Source organism: Colobus angolensis, unplaced genomic scaffold (genome assembly GCF_000951035.1).
Source record: "Colobus angolensis palliatus isolate OR3802 unplaced genomic scaffold, Cang.pa_1.0 Scaffold101, whole genome shotgun sequence".
In the NCBI taxonomy this organism is placed as follows: Eukaryota; Metazoa; Chordata; class Mammalia; order Primates; family Cercopithecidae; genus Colobus; species Colobus angolensis.
This window is the reverse complement of record NW_012111031.1, coordinates 10,036,480-10,046,178: the sequence shown is the minus strand read 5'-3', so window position 1 is coordinate 10,046,178 and position 9,699 is coordinate 10,036,480. Positions and strand designations below refer to the sequence as shown.

The following is a 9,699-nucleotide window of genomic DNA, read 5'->3' as shown; positions in this document are numbered from 1 at the left end:
AATATATTTATATTATATAGTTTATGTTTTTACTGTAGGTATCTTTTATATATTTACTATACCTTTTCTCTGTTTAGATATGTTTAGATACACAAATACCATTTTATTACAATTGCCTACAGTATTCAGTACACTAACATGCTATACAGGTTTGTAGTCTAGAAGCAACAGGCTATATCATATAGCCTAAGTGTGTAGTAGGCTACGCCGTCTAGGCTTGTGTAAGTACGCTGTGATGTTCGCACAACGGAAAAATCACCTAGCAATGCATATCTGAGAATATGTCCCTGTTAGGTGATGTGTGACTGTGCATACACACACTTGTATACATGATGTCTAAACACATACGTTTATATATCACAAGTTTAACAAAATAGCACTTATGTACATGCAGTATAGTTTAATATTCTATTCTATTTTGTTTTTAAAAAATTACTGATTGTGGCAGGCGCAGTGGCTTGTGCCTGTAATCCCAGCATGTTGAGAGGCAAAAGTAGGCGGATGGCTTGAGCCCAGGAGTTCCAGACCAGCCTGGGCAACTTGTAGAAACTCAGTCTCTACAAAAAATACAAAACTTAGCTGTGCTTGGTGGCGCATGCCTGTAGTCCCAGCTACTAGGGAGGCTGAGGTGGGAGGACCAATTGAGCCTGGGAGGATGGAGTAAGCCCGGCCCCCTTGGTTGCAGTGAGCCAAGATCATGCCACTGCACTCCTGCCTGGGCGCCAGAGTGAGACTCTGTCTCAAAACAAACAAACAAACAAAAATACTGACTGTACACAAAAATACGGATTGCAGCCTGTTAAACTGATTTTGTAACCCACTAATGAGAAGGTCAGCAAACTTTTTAGGTAAAGGGCCGGAGAGTAATATTTTCAGCTTTGCAGGACTCATGGTTTCTGTCAGAAACTATTCCACTCTGACCATGTGGCAGGAAAGCAGCCACAAACGATATGTAAATGAATGGGCATGGTTGGGTCCCAATAAAACATTATTTACAAAAACAGATGTTGACACATCCCTACACTAATAGGTCATAGCCTACAGTATTAATTTTTAAAACCACAGAGCTAGTTCAACAGTTTCCAATGATTATCTGAATGTCTAAGAATCATTTGCAGATTATGTTAAAAAAAAAAAAAGTTTTCAGGAACCACCCTGGACCTACACAACTAGAATCTCTTGGGAAGGGGTTTGGGACCCCACCATTTGAATCACTCTCCTTCCGTGCTTCTTACCTGTGGCCAGGATTAGAGATCACTGATTTGATCCAGCCTCCTCATTCACTCCAGCTCCAATTTTCTTTTTTTTTTTTTAAGATGGAGTCTCGCTCTGTTGCCCATGATCTCGGCTCACTGCAAACTCTGCCTCTCAGGTTCAAGCGATTCTCCTGCCTCAGCCTTCCAAGTAGCTGGGACTACAGGCGCCCGCCACCACGCCAGGCTAATTTTTTGTATTTTTAATAGAGATGGGGCCTCACCGTGTTAGCCAGGATGGTCTCGATCTCCTGACCTCGTGATCCACCCGCCTCGGCCTCCCAAAGTGCTGGGATTATAGGCATTAGCCATCACGACTGGCCACTCCAGTTCCTATTTGAAAAAAAAAAAGTTTATAATTGACACATAATTGTGCATTTATAGGGTACAATGTGATACTTCAATACCTGTATACATTGTATAATGATCAAAGCAGGGTAGTTAACATGTCCATCACCTCGAACCTTTATCATTTCTAGATGGTAATGACTTCAAGATGACTAGAAAAGAGGATCTTGAACGCTATCACCAGCCCCTATTTTACAAATAATAAATTGAAGCCTTGAAAAGCTGTGTTCTGGGCTACAAACAATTGTCAACAATTTTGAAGAACCTGGATCATACAAACTGGGGACTTACTACAGTGCAGTCACATTAGAAATTAATTAAAAAAATCTGAAACAGAACATAATACTCACTCTTATAACTTGTTCAATACATATCCCTGCAGCACTTCAGCAGAAAGTGACAACCAATTAAAGGACATAAGCCAGTGTCCATTAAAGTGATAATAAGAATATTAAGCATCTCATGGCTGCTATAAAAGGTTGTTCAGCCTAAAGGCATGAATGTCTAGAAGCTCATTATTGCATGATAACAAATTTTCAACCAACAAAAAACACTAATATGTAGCACTCTAATTAGCTTAATTATGATTTGATGAACTATGCAATTTCAATGGGAAATGATATTATTAAAGCATATTGGCTGATTTGAAAGTGATTATAGCATGCTGGCAATATGTTTAATGCTGTTTTGGCCTGCAGTAATCTTAATTTTAAAAGTAAAATTTGGTGTCTATTTTCATCAAGATAGAAATGATCTTGATACAGACTTTATATATGAACTTTAATATACTGAAAGAATAAAATGGGTAAAAATAGGTACAAATAAAAATTAAAAGTTAAAAACCAAGATTCGTGAAAAATTTATTGTAAAACTCTGTGAATTTAAATATTTGTATAGCCAGGCACAGTGGCTCACACCTGTAATCTCAACACTTTGCGAGGCTGTGGTGGGCATATTGCTTGAGCCCAGGAGTTCAAGACCAGCCTGGGCAACATGACGAAACGCCGTCTCTACTGAAAATACAAAAATTACCTGGGCATGGTGACATGTGCCTGTAGTCCCAGCTACTTGGGAGGCTGAGGCGGGAGGATCAATTGAGTCTCTGTCTCAAAATATATATATAATTTGTATTTATTTTATATCTATTCCTTTTATACCCATTCATGTCTGTTCTGCAGTCTCTGATAACTTCAACCCTTCGATATTAACTGAAATCACTTCTTCCCTCTGTGTATTGAGTCAAAATGAAAGGAACGCTTCCAAACTCTCCTCTGATTTCTCATCCTAGTCCATTTTTCATCCTCCACACACTACATACAGATACGCACACCTGTGAACACATGCATCACCCTGCATTATGTCCCTCCCATCCTCTCTACCTCCACTACCACCTCGTATTCATCCGTGAACCTCTGCTCATCCATAAAGTCTCGTGGGGACCCTCAACAGAACCTTTCAAAACTCACCAAGACTGTATAATACTTAGATATTTTCATCTCTATTCCCATTACAGCTTGTTCCCATTACATACCCCCACTAAAGCAATTATATTGCATCATAATTATTAACACAGTTATCTTTCCACTTAATTAGCTTTTGCTTGAGAACCGAGAGCATATATTATTCATCCTGTCCTCATCATGCTGCACAAAGCTTGGTTCTTAGCTGGTCTTCAGAAAATGTTCTTTGAATGGGTGAAGAGAGTATTTCACTTGGAATATTTTGTTTAAAACTCTTAACCTCTGCGGTCACAAGTGACATTACGCTGCCTTTGTCTAGTTTGGGAGCCAAGGTTACAGTAGGTCATAAAATGAAAGAGCTTTTCCTCCCCCCCCCCCAATCTGTGAAAGAATTTGTGTAAGAATAGAATTACCTATTCTTTGAATGTATGGTAGAATTAGCTGTAAAACTGTCCAGTAATAGTGGTAATCTTTTCTTTGGGTGTGTGTTTTATTTTTCTGACTTCTTGGGTTGGATGTTTAATATAGTGTCTTTATTTACTAATAAAAGCATGTAAAATTGCCTATTTTTCTGTAAGTACTACTTTAGCTGCATCCCATCAGCTTTCTTTAAACATTTTTAATAATAGAATTTTATTCTAGTTTTTTAGAGGATATATATGGGTTCAAGATGGTCACCTGCTTGTCTAGGAGACCGAGGACCACTTCAATTCCTTTAGGAAGCAAGTGGACTGAGACCCCACACAGCCTATATCCCAAGCGAATGAATTGGTACTTAGGAAGTCCAGGCAGAATGTCAGTGAGATATCCTAGACCAGCATGGTGGAAGCAGGAAAGAGCCACAGAATAGGGATCCCATGGATACTCAGGTTTGAAGGTAAGCTCCCCAGACACTAGGCCTGTAATTGCACGCTAATTCCATGTGCTAACTTTCACTGCGCAGAGACCTGTGGCAACTGAGTCGGCTGGGGAAGGTGTCACGCATTCTACAACTTTTTTTTTTTTTGAGACAGAGTCTTGATCTGTTGCCCAGGCTAGAGTCCAGTGGTGCGATCTCGGCTCACTGCAACCTCCACCTCCCGGGTTCAAGCGATTCTCCTGCCTCAGCCTCCCAAGGAGCTGAGATTACAGGCACCCACCACCTCGCCCAGCTAATTTTTGTATTTTTAGTAGAGACAGGGTTTCACTCTGTTGGCCAGGTTGGTCTTAACCCGCCTCCTACAACTTTTAATAGGTACTCTCATTATTATCCAATTTCAAGCATTTTGTAATTGACTTTATAATTTCTTTGATTCACAAGATTTTAATAAATGTGTTGAAGGCAGCTTTCTACCCTGAAGGCGAAGGTGTGACATGGGTTAATTTCTGGTTCAGCTTTATGCTGAGTGCTATAGTCTAGTTTGTGTCCCCCTAAAATTCACATATTGAAACCTAATCCCCAAGGTAATGGTATTGGCAGGGGGGGTCTTTGGGAAGTGATTACGTCATAAGAGCGCAGTCCTCATGAATGGGATTGATGCCCTTATAATAGAGGATTCAGAGAGCTCCCTTAACCCTTCCGCCACGTGAGGACACAGCAAGAAGAGGCCATCCGGGAACCAGGAAGCAGAACCTCACCAGACACTGAATCAGCCATTGCCTCGATCTTGGACTTCCCAGCTTCCAGAGCTGAAAGTGGAATAAATATTTCTTATTTGTTTTATGAAAGAAATGTTTGTTTATTTTATAAAAGAAATGTTTCTTATTTATAAACTAGCTAGTCGATGGTATTTTGCTGCAGCAGCCTAAATGAACTAAGACAGTTAGGGTGCTGCCCTTTGGTGTTTTAGCTTAGTGGGGAGATTTCCTGTGAAACTCCCCACTTAGATAGGTTGACTATCTTTCTCCTAAGCTCCTACGAATAATAAAAATAACCCTTGAATTTAGCCATTTTGGTAAATGACTTCAGATAAAATCTGATTCTGTGATAAGTTTAACTTTCTAGGTTCTTGCCTTCATTTTCTTTTATCCAGCATTTGCAGTTATTTACAAAGGAAGGTTGGTACAAACCTGCACTGTTCAATATGGTAGCCACTGGCTACATGTGGCTATTGAATTATGAAATGTAGCTCCATTGAATTTTCTAAATACCCATTGGATTTTGCAACTTAGTATGAAAAAAAGAATGTAAAATGCCCCCATAATGATGTTATATTGTTCACATAGGCAGCCTCAAAATTGGGAGTGGATTACCAAAAAAAAAAAAAAAAATGTATATTAATTCCTTAAAGCCCAGAATTTATTACCTCTTAAGATGTTTCTGGTTGGAGAGTATATTGGTGTAGCATTTTGGGGAAAAAAATGTGGCAGTATAAATTAAAATTATCTTTCCACCCTAATAAGATTCAGTAAATCCACTCTTAGAATTTATCCCTTGAAAATAAATAGAGAAATGTTCAAAATGTATACATAAGTATGCTAATCACAAACATGGCATGAGATAGTGAAATACTGAGAACAATGTAAATGCCAGATGATAGGGTCATGTTCATACAAATCGTGATGCATTTATTTCATGGAATACAAAGCAGCTTTTAAAAATGGTTGTATGGCCGGGCTTGGTGGCTCATGCTTGTAATCCCAGCACTTTGGGAGGCTGAAGCAGATCACCTGAGGTCAGGAGTTCAAGACCAGCCTGGCCAACATGGTGATCCCCTGTCTCTGCTAAAAATACAAAAAATCAGCCAGGCGTGGTGGCGGGTGCCTGTAATCCCAGCTACTCAGGAGGCTGAGGCAGGAGAATCGCTTGAACCCAGGAGGCAGAGGTGGCAGTGAGCCGAGATCATGCCATTGCACTCCAGCCTGGGCAACAAGAGCAAAGCTCCATCTAAAAAAAAGAAAAAAAAGGAGGTTATATAGTTATACCTTCCTTGTGTTTGGCATGTGAACAATAGAACGTATTAAGTAATAAACTAAATTGAAGGCAGTATATATGCTTTATCATCTTATTTTGAATTATACATATGTGTATATATGTGTGTATATACTAATATAAATTCTGGATGAATGTTCAATGAAATGTTTCGTGATGATTTCTACATAGAATTAGAGATAATTTTCAAATGATTTTGCCATCTTTATGCATTTCTTATTTTAAAATAATGAACATGATGCTTTCATAGTCAGAAAAAGCAATGATGTTATTTTTGGCATTTTTGTTAATAAAAGATTCTTACATTGCTAGACAAAAATTTTTGTATTGATTTAATTGTTAAAATGAAAATATATTGTATATATTGGGGTAAATAAAATCTATTATTTTTGCATGTTTCTTTTAACATTTTTACTGAGAGTACTAGAAAATTTAATATTATATAACGGCATACATTATATTTCTATTAGACTGTGGTAGTCTAAATAATCTAGTGTGCAGTATTGTTTAGGGAACATATCTTTTAACCATGGTATTAATCTTCTGTACATTATGAATGCTCAACATAGGTTGCAGAATACTTGATAGATTGTTCATATTTTATGAGAATGGAGATTTTTTTTTAACTGTATAAGAATTTTTTCTAAACCCAACTTAGATGGGGAGCTTTCAGTTCTAGTTATTTCCTGGAATTTTTACTTTAAAAGAGAACATATAATAAATATTTGATTTGCTGTCAGTGCTATCTCTTGGAAGGCAAATGAAACAATGAATTCCAACACAGCACCTAATCTGTTTGTTCTGAGATATAGAAATACCAAGGTTTTTGGCTTGTAACATGTCATTATATTACTGCAGAGGACAAAATGTGAAGGCAGAAAACTTTGGGCAATGTCAGCCATGCTCCTTAGACTTTAAGAAAGTTGACGGTTAAAAATTAAGAAAAGAAAAATGTTATTCAGCAAATGGTGTTGGAATAATTAGATGCTCATATGGAAAAAGAAAAAATATTAAGTCCCTTCTTCATACCATATTCTAAATGAGTTCCTAATAAATAAATAACATGTGGAAAGCAAAATTGCAAACTTCTCAGAAGAAAATGTAAGGGAATATTTTCTCTGTCACTGGGTTAGGGAAAGGTTATTTTAAGTAATATATAAAAAGGGCAGCCCATTTTTATCTTAAAAAAAGAGACTGACAGAAAAGGTTGCTGCAAAAGTGACTGCACGTACAGGCTTGCTTTTTGTCACTGCTCCAAATAAATTTGAAGTTCTGGCTGCTCATGACGCTCTGGTTGAGCTCAGTGGATTCATGAACACTACTGCCTGCAGTCTGATGACGATAGCAAATAATACTCGTTTTCTGGGTTCTGGTCCTCGGTCAGGTCTGGGAGAACTGATCATGCCTGAAAATGAACCAGGAAGTAGTATCATGCCAGGCAAGGTGAACCCTACTCAGTGTGAAGCAATGACCGTGGTTGCAGCCCAAGTCATGGGGAATCATGTTGCTGTAACAGTTGGAGGCAGCAATGGACATTTTGAGTTGAATGTTTTCAAGCCAATGATGATTTAAAATGTGTTACACTCAGCCAGGCTGCTGGGGGATGCTTCAGTTTCCTTTACAGAAAACTGCATGATGGGAATCCAGGCCAGTATAGAAAGGATCAACCAGCTGATGAATGAGTCTCAAATGTTGGTGACAGCTCTCAATCCTCATATAGGGTATGACAAGGCAGCAAAGATTGCTAAGACAGCACACAAACATGGATCAACCTTCAAGGAAACTGCTATTGAACTTGGCTATCTCACAGCAGAACAGTTTGACGAATGGGTAAAAACTAAGGACATGCTGAGTCCAAAATGATATAAATAAACTTGTAATGAAAATAAACGTGTATAAAATTTTTAAAAACTGATAAATCTGACTAATAAAAATACAAAAGCTTTATTCAATAATAAGCAACACATACAAGTTAAAAAGACAGGCCGTGGACTGTGAAAATTTTTTTAAACATACAAGCCATCAAGGATTAGCATCCAACATGCATACATAGCTCCTAAATCACTTACTTTATGTTTTAAATCAAGCTGATTGAGGTGTAATTTACAAGTAAGAAAACTCATCCTTTTTACAACAGCTGTATGAATTTTAAATACATGCATTCAATTTTGCAACCATCACTATAATTAATGCATATAACATTTGTTTTATCTCACAGAAAGGTCTGTAGGGCCTCTAGGTGATCAGTCCCTCTCATACCTCAGCGCTTGGCAATCACTGATCTATTTTCTATTCCTGCATTTTTGCTTTCTCAAAACGTCATTTAAATGGAATCACATGTAATGTAGCTTTTATAGTCTGGCTTCTTTAACTTAACATACAAATATTGATTATATCTGTAGTTTTTCCTCTTTGTTGCTAAATTGCATTCCATTATATGGATATACCAGTTTGTTTATCCGTTCACCAGGTGAAAGACACTGGAATGTTCCCAGTTTGGCGTGATTACAAATAAAACCACAATAAAAATTTGTATACATTTTTATATGAACATGTATTTTTCTTTCAGGAAAACACCACAAGACTGCTGGGTCATATGGGAGGTAGAAACTGCCAAACTGTTTTCCAAAGTGACTGTGCCGTTTTCATGACCACCATCGATGTATGCATATTTGTTTTCATTGCTCCCATTCTAGCCAACACTTGGTATTGTCATTTTTATGGCAGCTCTAATAGGAGAGTGGTGGCATCTCACATGGTTTTATTTTGCATTTCCTGAATGACTAATGATATTGAGCATCTTTTTTGTGTGCCACTTTGCTATCTGTATATATTCATACAAATAAATTTTTAGAAAATCAAACAATCCATTTGAAAAATGGACAATTGTATAAACAAGGAATTCCCAGAAAAGAAATTTAGGAATCAATAAACATCAAACAATATGTTCAGTAGTACTAGCGGTCAGAGAAATGCAGGGAAATGAGATACCATTTTAGGTCTGTTGGACTGGCAAAACTGTGTAATTTTGGAAGGGATGAGTAGAAATGGGAATTTGTACACACTGTAGTTAGGAGTTTAAATCAGTACAACTACCTGGAGACCTGTTTTGTAATACCTAATAAGTTGAAGATGCGTCTGGTTTGTGACGCAGCAATCCTGCTACTAGTACATATATATGGGCACAAAGAGGTACTTGCAAGAATGCTTATTGTAAGATTGTATTAATGAATACGAGAGGCACTGAATAATAGGAGAATGAATAAACTCATTGACTAATTCAACTAAGTGAATGAAATCAACTTGACCAATCAGTATGAATAAATTCCAAGAATAATATTGAGTGAAAAAATAAGCAGGCTGCAAAACTATATTCTACATAATACCATTTGTGTAAAAATTGTAAACACTCAAACAATAGTACGTCTTGTTTATGGATTCATATACATGTAGTAAAAGTATAAAAACACTCATGGTAATGATATGCATCAATTTCAGGATGGTGGGTTCCTATGAAGAGAAAGGAAGAGAAAAGGGACTCTGAGAAAGGGGCTTTAGCTCTCCCTGGAACGGTTTACTTCTTAAAATAAAACATCTGTTTTATTTATTTATTTATTTATTTATTTATTTATTTATTTATTTGAGATGGAGTCTTGCTCTGTGACCTGGGCTGGAGTGCAGTAGTGGTGCAATCTTGGCTTACTGCAGCCTCTGCCTCCTGGGTTCA

The 9,699-nt window shown here is 37.4% G+C and overlaps 1 protein-coding gene across 1 annotated transcript in view; it reads left to right on the top strand.

Moving 5' to 3' along the window:
- The window catches only part of DGKH (diacylglycerol kinase, eta), a 91,079-nt gene extending 83,201 nt beyond the window's left edge, over positions 1–7,878 (top strand). Inside the window, exons 19-20 of the mRNA XM_011940457.1 lie at positions 3,712–3,783; positions 7,597–7,878. The gene's annotated coding sequence lies outside the window, so the exon portion shown is untranslated. The remainder of the gene's footprint in view (positions 1–3,711; positions 3,784–7,596) is intronic.
- Positions 7,879–9,699: the final 1,821 nt, after the last annotated feature.